Genomic DNA, 8,166 nt, shown 5'->3' with positions numbered 1-8,166 from the left:
CGGTTCAGCCTTCATGACACTGCCAGAATCCAGCCTTTCCTCTCCATCCAAACGGAGACCATGTTAATCCAAGCCCTTATCCTGTATGCTGCTATGATGACCGCGTCAGCTGCCTTGCTGACCTCCCTGCCTTCTGTCTCTCTTGTCTCCAGCCCGTACTTTACTCTGCTGCTCGGATCATTTTTCTATCAAAATGTTCAGTCCGTACTTCCCCACTCCTCCAGATCCTCCAGTGGTTGCCCATCCACCTCCGCATCAAACTCCTTACCGTCGGCTTTAAATCACTCCGTCATCTTGCCCCCTCCTACCTCAGTTCGCTGCTCTCTCAACAACCCAGCGCCCCCCCCCCCCCCCGACTTCACTCCTCTAACTCCAGCCTACTCAACTTCGATCTCGTCTTTCTCGCCGCCGACCGCTTGCCCAGGTCCTACCTCTGGCCTGCAACACCCTCCTCATAACTGGAGAAGTAGCATGGCTTAGTGTAAAGAGCCCGGGCTTGGGAATCAGAGGACATGGGTTCTAATCCCAGCTCTGCCACCTGTCTGCTGTGAAACCTTGAGCAAGCCACTTAATTTTTCTGTGCCTTACTTACATGATCTGTAAAATGGGCATTAAGACTGTGAGCCCCACGTGGGACAACCTGATTACCTTGTATCTACCCCAGCAAATAGAACAGCGCTTGGCACATAGTAAGCACTCAACTACCGTAATTATTATTATTATTATTATAATGAACGGACGATCATTCTCCCCACATTCAAAGCCTCACTGAAGGCGCATCTCCTCCAAGAAGCCTTCCCTGATTAAGCCCTCTTTTCCTATTCTCCCGCTCCCTTCTACGTACCCTTGCATTTGGATTTGCTCCCCCTTTTTACCCCTCCCTCAGTCCCACAGCACTTGTGTACATTTCCATAATTTATTTATATCAATGTCTGTCTTCCCCTCTAGACTGTAAGCTCACTGCGAGCAGGAAATGTGTCTATTAACTCGGTTACGCTGTACTCTCTCCCAAGCACTGAGTACAACGTCTTGCACCCAGTAAGTGCTCAAATGCAATGGATTGATTGACTGATTAACGTGGACATTTATTAACAGAGGCAATAAACTTTAAGAGCCAAAACCTCCCTTGTAGATGAGCACAGGGCTGGGAGTCGGGAGAACCAGGTTCCAGTCCCAGTTGTCACTGGTTTGCCGTGTGGCCTCGGGCAAGTGACTTAACCTTTCTGGGCCACGGTTTCCTCATCTGTAATAATGAAGATAAGATACCTGCTCTCCTTGCCTCTCAGTCTATGTGAATCCCCTGTGGGATAGGGATTACATCTGATCGATGATCTTTTTATCTATTTCGGTCCTTAGCCCAGAGTTCGTGATAAATATGTAGTAATAAGAAGAACTGTGGTACCTGTTAAGCGCTTACTATCTGCCAGACACTGCATTAAGCACTGACACAGATACAAGGTAATTGGGTTGGACTCGGTCCCTATCCCACATAGGGATCACCGGTCTTAATCCCCATTTTACAGATGAGGAAACCGAGGCACGGAGAAGTGACTTGCCCAAAGTCACACGGCAGAGAAGTGGCAGAACCAAGATTAGAACCCAGGACCTTCTGACTCTCAGGCCCCTACTCCATCCACTAGGGCAAGCTGCTTCTCTACACAATTATCATTATCGCATCTTCCAAAGTTAGCCGTCACCGCTCTCCACGGGCTATTACAAATTCTCATTTAAATGCCTCATCTACCCTAGTCCAGTACACGGGGCGAACTCTTTCGGATCGCGCTACCTCGGGACCCCGACCCAATGCACCGAAAATCCGAGCCGGTGTCGGAAAGACGCGATACCGGAGCTCTCTCCCAAGTACGGAGACCACAAGCCGAGACTCTCTGCCTCCGTTCCACGTCGGGCAGGGATTCTCTAACGTCGTGAAATCAGTCTCGCAGGGAGGAGGGGATCTCAACGAAACCCGGATGTGCTGGCGGAAGACGTGAGGGGAATTACGCGGAGGGCAGGTGGCTTCCTTGGAGACGAACCAGAAGTCCTTACCCGATCAAATTGGGCCGAACGCCGCGACAGTAACCACGAGGAAGACGCGGTGGGCACCACGCTGTGGCCTAACGATGGAGAACGTTGACATAATGTAGCAGTCCTCCACTAAGGAAACCCTATAGACAACCAGAGGTGTTCATTGGTCCCAGCTGAACTTTGCCAAAGAATTGGAAGATAGGTCCTTAAAGGAACTGGAGTTCTTTTTTTCCTAAAGAGGATTAATGGTAATGACATTTAGCATGCGATTTTTTGGTTTTTTTTTATGACGAGGACATTAATCGGCTGGATATCTTATCGCCCGAGGACCGAACGAGTGGAAATGGGTTTAAACCAAAGCGGGACGGATTTCTGTCGGACGTACAGTCTTGACGCTCGGGTTTGTGAAACGCCGGCGAAGGCTACCGAGGGAGGTGATAGAGACCCCACCCCAGGAGACATTGAAGAGAAAAGAATAGTCCATCTGACCCGAATAGTTTCATCGGGGCCAATTATGAGTCCAGCTTGGCTTTTTTTTTTTTTAATTAAAAAAAAGGTAGCTCAGGCCCTCTGACGAGGAGATCCTAGAATACAGCCGACCCACAGCTCTGAAGTGACAGATGCTGTTCAGTGAGCTGAAGTAGAATGACTGAAGAATTGAGCCGGCAGGGGGACGCCTAAAAGAGCACACAAGCACAACATTAAATGATGTTGCGGTGCTGTGGGATGGTGGGAAATGACAGGCCAATCTGGTGTAATGCTGTCAAAATGGGGCATGTCATTTTCAGCAAAGACAGCACGCAGCAAAGCAAACGGAGCAGAGACACACACAATGCCACATTCCTCAAACCGTGATGCCCGGTGAAGACTCTCTTTGGTCAGGCCTTTCTATTTGCAGACACAGACACACAGACAGACACACACAGTCAAGCCAATCTGCAGTCACACGCACGGTCAGATCTATTTTCAGACACACACACACACACACCATACACACTCTGGTCAGGCCTATTTTCAGATGCAAACTCACACACACCCCCACCCCCACCCCCAGCGGCATCACCTTGAAAAGGGAGACCGATTAATCTGAGAAACACAAAAAGAACTTCTAAACTCGCATCTTCGAGGCACTTCCGAACTCTCATCTCCTCCAGTCGGCCTCGAATCTATTAGTGGTATTTACTGAGTGCTTATTGCGTGCACTGTACTAAGCTACCGGGAGAGTTACAATACAAGGGTTAGTAGACACGATCCCTGCATACAAAGCGCTTGCCGTCTAGAGAGGGAGAGGGATGTAAGATATATTAGAGACGGAGGAGAATGGCAGAATTTAAGGATACGTACGTCGGTGCCGTGGGGGTGGGTTGTATTTGAAAGTGCTTAAGGGGTAAAGACTCACGTGCAAAAGCAATGCAGAAGGGACGGATAAAGGAAACAAGGCATTAGTCAGGGAACACTTCTTGGAGGAGCTATCATTTTAGTAGGGCTTTAATCAAGGCTTCGCTGACTTAATAATAATAATATTCGTATTTGTTAAGCGCTTAATATGTGCGGAACACTCTTCTAAGCGCTGGGGGAGATACAGGGTAATCAGGCCGTCCCACGTGAGGCTCACAGTTAATCCCCATTTTACAGATGAGGTAAGTGAGGCACAGAGAAGTTAAGTGACTTACCCACAGTCACACAGCTGACAAGTGGCGGAGCCGGGAGTCGAACCTATGACCTCTGACTCCGGAGCCCAGGCTCTTTCCACTGAGCCACGCTGCTTCCTTATTCTTCCTTCCCTATTTTCCTTCCTACTGCCACTTCAACACGTCCACATCGCCTAAGCCCTTCCGTGTCCAAACACACACACACACACACACACACACACACAGAGGACTGTTGAACCTATCTATATCGCTTCCTCCTCCATGTAATTTATTTTAAGGTCTGCCCGTCCTCTACTATAGATTTTACACTCCTTAAGGGCAGGGTTCACGTCTACTATTCTATTGCGCTCTCGCTTAGTAGAGCGCTCCGCTCAGAGTCATGTTCTATGAATACCATCACCTCTAGTCTCAACCTGCGTTTCCAGTGCACTTTTCTTCCGGGTGCTTTTACGCCTAGAATCTCCTTGCTCGTCACTGACTTGCGAGGTGCACTGGATTAAGGATTATTGGGCCATCGCGGACTGGGAAACTGAAGGACAGCAACCACGGTGTTTCGTGGTGGAGCCGGGATTAGAACCGATGACTCCTCTAGACCGTGAAATCGTCGTGGGCAGGGAACGAGTCGGCTAATTCTGTTGTATTGCACCCTCCCAAGTGTTTAGTTCAGCGCTCTGCACAGAGTGAGCACTCAATCGCTCAGTACAATGCCTGGCACACAGTAGGCGCTTAAATCCTTTATCATTATTCATAACAAATATCACTGATTAATCTGATTCCCGGCTTGGTGCCTTTTCCATCAGCCTACACTGCCAGCATGTCCAAACGGCGATTTTACGGAGTAAATGCCCACAGTCCCTTACCTGATACCTAACATCTAGACTGTTAGCCCCTTGTGGGCAGGGAACATGTTTACCGACTGTGATACGGTCCTCTCCCAAGCACTCGGTACAGTGCTCTGCACCCAGTAAGCGCTCAACAAATACCACCGATCGATAACCAAAGGGCCTAGTTTGGGCCCGCTGAGAAATACCCCCCGCTCACCCACTGCTCTCTCGGCAATTTTTCAGAGTGGAGAGGGAGGGAGGAGAGAAGACGGAGCGGCGAGGGCAAAGGCTACAAGCAGTATTGCCCAGTCGGCTTAGTCCACTTGGCCTCCTTACTTCCTGGCCATTGTCTCCTCACCCAAAAACAGGTGTTTGCTTGGCTGGGAGAGTAAACAGGCGCTGCATTCCAACACACAGCTGGCCAAACGTCAGGATTGGGGAAAAATATCCCCGGCACATTCATTACCGTGTGTTGGGAGAGAATGGGCGAATTGCCACGCTCGACCCTCTCTGGATGAAAGGTGCCTTAGAAGCACACGGTATCATCAGAGTCCTCGAGTATCAACTTTGCGTTTCCCCAGCGGAAGATATTTTACAGCAGACGGCTTAACTGAATGCTTTTTTTTTTTTTTATTACATCTAAAGACCTCTACATAAACAGGTAACATTCAATAAGTAAACAATTTTTTTTCCAATGCATGTAATAAATATTTTCACTTGGTACTTTTATACAAACTGACATTGGTCTACTATACATTTTAAAAGCCATTTTACTGGTTTGGCATGCTGTATGGAAACTCTAAGAGAGAAAGGTTTTAAGGCAATGAATCACAGATTTAAGTTCATGGAATTAATGGTAACTTTATATTCTGTATATATACATTTTCCCTTTGTTAATTAAACAATTAACAGCAGCATTCTCGGGGACCACCAGCTATTCTCCCTTCTTTCGAGTCTAAACTTTGCTTACGAAAAGAGAGTTTAACAACGCTTACATTGATAAAACAAAATCCTGTCCCAAATACTTCGAAACTATGCTTTAAAAAACCCTGAAATGCGGAACATATTCAAAACTGAACTCGCCAAACATTCTTTCCACGGAATCGCTTCTGATCATCGGAATACAACTCCGGCCGGTTTCCGAACTCTACCCCGCGGAGGTTTAGGTGAATTTCCGCTAAGCGGGTACGGGTCTATGATGCCTGAACGACGAGAGCCGTACGGACCCTCTGAACGTTCCAAATAAATTATAGTCAGCCAGGCTTGGCTGGTTTCAAGTTCAGATTTTGTTTTGAAACTATGTATCCAATAATGCCCACGAAAGCAATTAAAAGCCACTTCAACCCTGCTATTCAAACAGCTAGTTACGCATATCTGTGTGCATGTGTATATGTATATATATATACATATATACACGCACACGTACAGTACTGTACACAAACACATATACAGACACACAAACACACACACCACTTGTGAGAGACGGTGGGGGAGAATGCGGGGAGATGTTAGCCGACTGCCTACCAGTTACACGATCACCCTACGCAGCCAGAGTTGGCCCTCCGGTGTTGAAAACTGATCAAAAGAGGGAATTACTTTTTACCTCTGAGACACGTACGCGGCCCGTGACACAAACGACAGTCTTTGCTGAATCAGAAGGTCCGTTGAGAGGAACCTTCGAACCGGAAGGCCGATTCCACGCAGCGAACGTGCCATGTGACTTAATGTTTCGGGAAAGTAGGGTGAAGTTAGCCGCGAGAAGATTGGAGAATGAACAACCCACGTTCAAGGACGACAGGACGGTCCCCTTACTCTCCCTCTCTATTACTGGGGAACACTATAGAAACGGCGACTTGAAAAATCATTCCTCCCCTGCCCCATCTCCACCACCACTCTACTGGTTCTCATCGGGTCTGCGGCGCTGTTGGGCGTCAAGCAAAACGGAGCCTAAAATAGGGACTAGCAAGATAAATGGTGGAAATGGTTTTCACCTCTATTACAATTCAGCTCCACACGCGCACACACACACACACACACCCACTCATCCCCCCCCCCCCCCGCCCCTTACTGATCAGATTGAGACTGTTTTTTCAAGGAAAAAACAAGGTTTTTTCAAGTCACCTTAAAAACAGCTGAATTAACGGAGCCCTGTATACTTTGGAAATGTGACCTAGGACCCAAATCTCTGTCATTTTAGTCATCGTTTCCATTCCAAGGGCAGATTTAGACAAAAGTGATGATTTTATTGCTAAATATATCAGTCTAAATTAATAAACCAGCAATTTTTAAAAAGGCGTTTAAACAGCTCAACATCAGATTTGATTTATAACCGAAGTATCTCCTGCTTTACGATGTTTTATTTTAACTGACATTTAAAAGACTTTTATTACAAACTGGTGTACAGTGAATAATTCAGCCAGTTAATGTGTGGAATACACATGCGTTGGGGGAAGACGATTTAACTCACTTATAGCTCACACACACTTATCTATAAATACATATATACACACATATACATATAAACACAAACTTTTTTTCAAAATTCAAGTCAACAACTTAGTGGCAAAGGGATGCTCTAAAAATACGGAGACTATTTTTTCGATGCCACAAATTCATGTGAACCTGTAAATGTATCCTACGGCGATATTTCATTCTACCCGGATTAAAATCGAGCATTTTGTTATCAATGCAAGGTTTAAAAAGACAATTTCATACACAAAAGGTGGTCCTTCATCGATGCTGAGAACAACTAGCTGACATCAACTGTTTTGGCTGAAAATCCCAGACTGAAAAACTGGTAAAATTTGTATTCCTTCTTTAACCTTCTGAATAAACTTGTTACCTGTACTCTCAACCAGCTATAAAAATATTCTGCACACCAGAGAATACATTACATTCTTTGGTGTGGACTTTGGAACACAAGTCGAGCGAACCACTTTTTCTTTCTTTCTTTTTTTAATCCCCCCCTCCCCCCACCCACCCGCCCAATCTCCTGAAAAAACAACTTTCAACCTATTTACACCTTCCGCTATTTAGTACACATGGATGGACCGGACCGACTGATCCATTAGTTCTCTAAAATGACTTCCCAATGCCATGCAAGTCTTTAAAACGGGAAAAGAAAAGGGATGGCTAGCAAGTACAGCCTGTGGTTCTAGAGAAGCATACCGAAAACCAACAATGCAAAGTGGCTAAAAGTCAAAAATGGAAAATGTGAATTGCAAACCACTCGTCCAACACCAGAGCTCCACAGATTAGCCGACTTGGATGCACAGGATAATGAGGTGGCATTGCATCTACTCTAATGCGTCCTTCGTTATTTTGGAGGAAAAAGTCGGAAGTGCTGTACCGTGACCCTTGTCTGTTGCAAAAACCAAAAAACGGACTATTTTCAACAGATTTTTTATTTCCTTAGTTTGGAACCAAGGCTTTAGATGAACATCTGTTACCCCGTTGCCAAAAACAAGCGTCGACCGACTTGTTGCAAAACGGAACTCGGCGAGAGCTGGCTGGCTGGCTGGCTGCCGTCAGAACCCAGGCCTGGGGTGAGAGTGGCCCCGAACCTCTGGGAACCCGTGGCTTCTAAGCCTTCTCCTCGCCAAGGCAGCTTCGCATCTGCCCATCAAAAACTCATTCTCTGTGATGGAGGCAGCAGGCGAGAGCGT

Source organism: Ornithorhynchus anatinus, chromosome 5 (assembly GCF_004115215.2).
Source record: "Ornithorhynchus anatinus isolate Pmale09 chromosome 5, mOrnAna1.pri.v4, whole genome shotgun sequence".
NCBI lineage: Eukaryota > Metazoa > Chordata > Mammalia > Monotremata > Ornithorhynchidae > Ornithorhynchus > Ornithorhynchus anatinus.
Note: the sequence above shows the minus strand (reverse complement) of the source record.